Source organism: Arabidopsis lyrata, assembly GCF_000004255.2.
Source record: "Arabidopsis lyrata subsp. lyrata unplaced genomic scaffold ARALYscaffold_4, whole genome shotgun sequence".
NCBI lineage: Eukaryota > Viridiplantae > Streptophyta > Magnoliopsida > Brassicales > Brassicaceae > Arabidopsis > Arabidopsis lyrata.
This window is the reverse complement of record NW_003302552.1, coordinates 15,440,675-15,447,541: the sequence shown is the minus strand read 5'-3', so window position 1 is coordinate 15,447,541 and position 6,867 is coordinate 15,440,675. Positions and strand designations below refer to the sequence as shown.

Below are 6,867 nucleotides of genomic sequence, written 5' to 3'. Positions count from 1 at the left end.
ATGTAGTAAGTACAAGTTGTAATTCAACATCTACAAGCAAAGAGGTTTAAGCCAAAATCATGTAATCGTTAATGTCATGCGGTATTTAAGACCGAACCATGAATCGGTTTTACTTAGGGATTTGACTTTTCCTTTTTTCTTTAGGATTAACTTTTTCTCTTTTACTTAGGATTAACTTTTCCCTTTTTCTATTAGACTTAAATTTCCTCTTTTGCTTAGGATTAGGGTTTTCCTATTTCACTTAGGATTTAAGATTTTTTTTTTTAAGATTTTCTTTTTGATTAGGATTTATAAATTTTTCTATTTCTTAAAGTTTTCCTATCTTGAATAGGATTTATGCATTTCCTAATTTAATTAGGATTTAGAGTACAATAGGATTTTATTTAGGTTTTCATGTTTTCTATTAGGATTTTAAAGTTTCCTATTTTATTTAGGATTTTAAGATTCCCTATTTTATTTAGGATTTAGGATTGTTAAGATTTCCTATTATCCCTAAGATTTAGGGTTTTAAGATTTCCTATTATCCCTAGGATTTAGTGTTTTAATATTTCCTATTTTATTTTAGGGTTTTAGGTTTTAGGGTTTTAAGATTTTCTATTATCCCTAAGATTTAGGGTTTTAAGATTTCCTTTTAGGATTATCTTTTCTAAGTTTTTCTAGGGTTCATGCGATTTTAGTTTTAGGGTTTCTAACAACTTATGCATGTAATCAAGAAACAATCAATCTAACAACCTAAACAACCTCAAGCAAGCCGATTTATACTAATGGAATTTCCGGATTAATTCTGATTTAGTTTTAGGGTTTTAGGCTTTTAAAGTTTCGGCCTTAGTTTAGGTATTTTCGATTTGCGATTTTAGGTTTAGATAATTAAAACTTCTCTAGCAACTTAGGCGAGTTTAGCTTAAGCGATAATCAACTTTTCTAGCAACCTAAACGAGTCAAACAATCGAGCAAACAAGCAATCGAATCAAGCAAGCAATCGAATCATACAAGCAAAGCAATCACTTAATCAATCATCATTCGTTTTAGGGTTTCTCTTTGCTTAACTTTCAAGTTCAATTGTTGGTTCTTTAGCTTTAGGGTTTTGATGTTACCTTTCACCTTATGGGGTTGTATGGACTAGAACCGGGAGCTAAAGACCTCGGTAACTCACGCTGCTGCAACGAACCGCAAACAGTACCATGATAAACAGTACCGCGATGAACAGTGTCGCGATGAAAAGTGTCGGCGATGAACTGTGTCGCGATGAACAGTGTCTGCGATGAACATTGTCGGCGATGAACAGTGTCGGTGATAAACAGTGTCGGCGATGAACAGTGTCGGCGATGAACTGTGTCGCGATGAACAGTGTCGCGATGAACAATGTCGCGATGAACAGTACGACGATGAACTGTGCCGCGATGAATAGTGTCGGCGATGAACAGTATCGGCGTGAACAGTACCGCAATTTTTAGGGTTAGGATTGTTAAGAGCAAACTCGTGCTGATAACGTGTTGTAAAACTTGTTGTTCTTATTGATTAATGAATGAGGTTTCAATACATATTTATACACGACAAGGGGAGACAAATCCCCATTGGGCTAGTAAACCCTAAAGCCCAAAAGCCCACTAAGATAAGATAGACCGTCATAAGGAGAATCTTCTAGAACATGGACATGGGCCTTCTAGAATATGTATTAGGCCCAACGGTTATGGAGTCCATCCGACCATGCGGTCTACAACAGTCAGACCAATTTTCCATTAAAATAAAAATTTAAACTTTTGATTTACAAGCGATGGGTCGAAGCCTAAATCCCCCAACAACTTTAGTTAGACTGGATAAAAAGTGTCATGCCAATGAAGAACATGTGAAAAGAAAAAAAATTGACACGTCTTCGTCGGCCAGATCCATGATCAGGCAACAGTTTTGCCGTCGGACTTCTGCAAACCATCACTACTAAACTCTTTCTACAGATACTTCGCCGCCAATCTGATTTGATTTCACTACTACCAATTTTAGATTCTTTTTCAGATTTTCTTCCTTTCAACCCAAAACCAAACAAAGAAAGTTCCACCCAAGACTTAAATTGAGGTTTACTTTGCAAAGCGACGAAGACATAACGGTGAAAATATTACTCTAACTTTTGAGAAGAGTCAAGCCGATGGTTGAGTAAGAGAGACACTAATTGACAACCAACGGGATTTGGAGTGAAAATCTCTGTAGAAAGAGGGGGAAGCAAAACAACAACAAAATCCGATCTTAGCCAGTAAACGTATCAAATTAAGCTAGAAATTATTAAAATCCGACAAAGCAAAAAGAATTATCCGAAAAAATCGAATAACACCGGAGGATGAATTTCGGTGAACCGGATCGGAAATTTTTTCTCTGAAAAATAAAGTGTGTTAAGAGAGAGAAGTTTGACTAGATTTCATTATTTTCTAAGAAAAGTTCCTAAATTTCAAAGTAAGGCTGTAAAAATAAAACATCAGAAATTTATCGTTCTTTAAGATTTGTTTAATCCATGATTTTGACTAAGACCAAATTGTTCTTAATTATATGATCTATTTGTTATAGGTGCGGATTGTTTGCAATATTGCGGTCTTTAAAACATTTTATGTTAGTGTGTATAGATTGTGGTCGTGGTAGTTGCGGTAGTGAACATAAAAATGTCAATATATAGTGCGAAAGAAAATAAAAAGAACAAAATAAAAATGATAGATAAAAGGTAAAATATTATTATCATATAAAATATAAACAATGTCATTTCTTTTTTTGTTGGCGTTAGTTTCTTAACTTAATTTTTTTTTATTATCCTGTGTAATTTTTTATAACTTTTAATAAAAATATATAGAATTAGACGTTATATAACTGTCAGACTAAAATGCTTTTACGTGTATCAAAGTTTAATTGTAGATTAATCATTGTTTTTTCTCAAATGTCCTCTAACTAGCTAATGTTTAGTGACTTCAAATTCTTCACGCAGTGCCGATTCTGTTATATATGAGGCCTAATACAGAACAAATTTTTTTTTGATGGTTTTGTAGACAAATTTAAAAATGAGACCAAATCTTAAATTTTCAGAAAAATAGGACCTGTTTTTGCAATAAAAAGTAGATAAAATTTAAAATTTGAGATTAAATCTTAAAATTTAGAAAAATGAAACTTATTTTTGCAATAAAAATTATTTTTAAGGCCTAATTTTAGTACAAAAAATCTTTAAAAATTCCGTACATTTGTATATTGGATATGTGTAGTGGGCTGACTTCACGTAATTTTCTTTCTATATCTATGGTTAGATGTAAGTAAATACAACTCTCCGAAAGATTACATAGGGCATACGTCACGTGTATCAATTTTCTTCCGGTTGTTCTAAATAAATAGAAAACCTGCGTTGACTTTTTTTTTCTTCTATTAAAGACCTGCGTTGACATTCACCTAATAAAGACTATCTTTCATGGACCATGATTACTCATCTAATTCACACAAGAAACATGAGCCGTTAACATATACAGATATACTCCCTATGCAACTAGTTGTATAATATGTTGACCAGAAAAAAGGTCAATCGCTGACTGTCAGCCGCGTCATCGAAAGAAATGTAAGTCGTATTTTTATGTATTACAATATATAAGTATAACTTTCGACCGTATACCAAAATCATATCCCATTTTTGTATTCTTCTATCGAATTATAATACTGTAAAATTAGTAAATATTAGTATTCTTCTATCAAATTTTGAAACTATCACGCAGTCTGTTATCTATATGAAAACTTATGAGAGTTTCAAGAATTCAAACAACGTACGTGAAATTTTTCGTAGCATAAAAAATCGTATAAAATCAATTGCAATGCCCACATGAACAAGAACATGTTAACCTAAATCATTTTATCGTAAAAAGTTTAATAAAAATAGTAAAGTTAACCGATATAGCTAAAAATTTCAATCTTGTCCACATAACTCATAAATAATCCTCTCGTTATTTTTCTTAAATAGCATGTTTCTTTTCTTTCAATTGCAATATGTAACTAGTTATTTAATTTGGAGACGTTCCTGCTAATCACTACAAAAAAAATGTGTATTGATAGCACTACACGATAGCACGGATTCTCTAATTGCTATTAAAGATGGTATGCAGAATTTTGTAACTATATCATAGCGTTTCAAAAAACGCTAAGACGAATAATAGCAAAGGGGGAAGCAAAAATACTTATGACCGCCAACAATTTTCCAAACTATTAGATTTAACGCCCGCCATTAAAAAAAAAAAAAAAGAACTCTTAATGACCTAGGTCATAAGACTTAACTTCTAGTTTTTTTTTCTAAGTCTTTACTCGTCGTCTTCTTCTCTAAAAAAAGTTCTCTCATCTCTAGATCCACACCACCGCCTAGCCACATACCTTTTCAGTTGACATGGCCTCGTCTCCTCCGTCTTCCACCGTTAAAGGTACCAGTCTATTCCTCCTCGTCTTCTCTTCACATATTCTTCTTCTCCCTCCCTTCTCGTCTTCACTTCTTGATGAAATTCAGCCTCATGGATTTGAATCGGTGTGTCAAGGAGATGAATTCGCACAAGATAAATTGAATCGGTAAGGAGATCGGAAACCAGATGGTGGTGACAAGAAGGAGAAGAAGTTCGAACGAGCCGCACCACCTGCTCGTGTTGGGAGGAAGCAACGGAAGCAGAAAGGACTTGAAGCGGCGGCTAAATTTCAGACCGTGACTCCTACTAAATGAAAGCTTCGATTGCTTAATATAAAGCGATTAGTACATAAATGATTGGATCATGACCCTCTATTTCCCTAATTCGAGTAAGTTCCTTCATCTTTCTTGATTGGGTTGTTGAAAAATTGTAACTTAATGGTTCTACTCCAAGTTAACTGTTCTAATTGAAAACTGGAAACTTGAGCAGAAATACGAAGCTAGTCGAAAAGCTGAATGATGCATACAAGAAATTCATGGATTTGCCTAACGACTTATTTTTCAGTTTTGTCTACGACTCTAGCATGGATTGTTGAGTGTTATATCTTTTTAATATGTCTTATGCTTGCTTTGATTTGTTGTTAATATGTCTTTTTAAGGAGATGAAATCCACCGATAGCCTGGTATGCTTCCACTTTCTCGTCTCTCATGCTAGTAAATTTATGCTTGCTTTGATTTGTTGTTATGTAATTGATTTTATTTTAAGGGGTTACGTTTTTAGAGTTCTATGTGCACACAAGGTGTTCGACGAATTGACTGTGAGACAGAAACTGAGAAACGACTCTCTCAACATGTCTTCCTATGATGATCTTTCATGTTTGCTAATTGAATGTAAAAATTTGACCTTTGCTTTTGTAGTCTAAAATGGTGGACTATATCCTTGAAGTCTCTAATCCTATGAAACAGCACTTTGAGGTGAGTAATATTTTTTGTCTGTAAGCTCTTAGTGCTAAGAAGTTTGTAATTGTGATTTGGCAGCTCATTTTAATGTGGAGGGTTTTGGTTATGTCCAGTTAACACTATAACCTCAAGTTTTGTGAATAGAAAAACGTCTATAGATTAAGACCACCACTAGGTAACTAGAAACTCTTCATTCAAGGTAAATATTCTTTACTTTCTTAAATTATGAATCTTGTGCCATTTACCTACTTAATGAGGTTTGTCTTCAAATAATGCCAGAGAATGGCTCTGCTTTCATGTTCGAAGAGAGATCTATTAATAAGATGGTAAGAAACTGTCTTTATTTATTTATTTATGTGGTCATATATAGTTATGTAAAGCTATTTGCTTTCAATTATAAGAGACGTCTTGACTCTAATCCATGTTTCTTAGTGGTTTAGTTAATGGCCACATGTGGGTATCAAAATGTTGTGGTAATTTCATGTTGGTATAGCTATTATCTTTCCATGGAAGATTTTTTCTCTCTCTCAGGTTTAGTTCTTTGTTTTAATTCTCAGGTTGTTGGCATTCTCTCTTCATGCACCATCAAAAGTGTGTTCTTGTAGACACTCATGATGTTGGTAATAACTGTAAGGTCACAGCTTTTATTGGAGGTATAGATCTTTGTGATGGCCGCTATGACACACCTGATCTTGAAACTGTGTTTAAGGATGATTTTCACAATCCTACATTTCCTGTGAGTATATGATTATTCGCTGGTTGTTTCAAGCTATAATCCTAATTCCTTATTTACTTTTGATTTGTATTCTATTTCTACTTCCTCAGGCTGGTACTAAGGATCCAAAACAGCCTTGGCATGATTTGCACTGAATGATAGATGGGCATGCGGTCAATGCAAGAAGGACGTCATTGTAAGGAGGACATAGAGAACATGACATGGAAATGGCAACAATAGTCTAGAGTATTGGATTAAACTTTGCTAGGGCGGATAATGACCAAGCGATCTTCCTCTTCCAACCTCTTCTTCTATGAACTACAAAGTGATGATTTCAAGGTAAAAGTTATGGCTGATGGCACGTGAATGCTTTGTTTAGGCGGTAAGATTTAGAAAAGAAAATTTGTTTGATCAAGTTAGTTGATTGTGTTTGGTAGAATCTGTGATTATCGATAGGGGAAGTTTGTTTCTCTTTGCCCCTTATCTCATAAATTAGTACTCTTGTTATTTAAGAGTCGTTGATGTATTTATATAAGATTTGGTTTGGATTAGTCTTTTGTAAGACTTTGTTTTTAATGGATTTTCTATGAAATAAAAATATATTTAAATATATATTTTTGACCAGATTTAATTTATATAAAAATATATCAAATATAGAATTCAAAACGTGTCAATTTTAATTGAAAAAAATAGAATCGAGAAAATGCTATAACATAATATATCGTGGCATATTTAATGAGCTACAATTGAATCGAATATAGCATTTAATTAACGTTATGGTAGTGCAACTTAT

General features: G+C 33.5%; 1 long non-coding RNA gene across 4 annotated transcripts; it reads left to right on the top strand.

Moving 5' to 3' along the window:
• The first annotated feature begins 4,274 nt into the window (after window positions 1-4,274).
• Window positions 4,275-6,625, top strand: LOC9317304. 4 transcript variants are annotated; one of them, XR_002332959.1, is made up of 6 exons: window positions 4,275-4,424; window positions 4,536-5,374; window positions 5,473-5,558; window positions 5,639-5,685; window positions 5,917-6,095; window positions 6,185-6,625. It is a non-coding gene; the product is annotated as an uncharacterized LOC9317304 (long non-coding RNA). The 4 variants fall into 4 exon arrangements; XR_002332960.1 differs by having other exon boundaries at window positions 4,539-5,558; XR_002332957.1 differs by having other exon boundaries at window positions 4,536-5,558.
• Window positions 6,626-6,867: the final 242 nt, after the last annotated feature.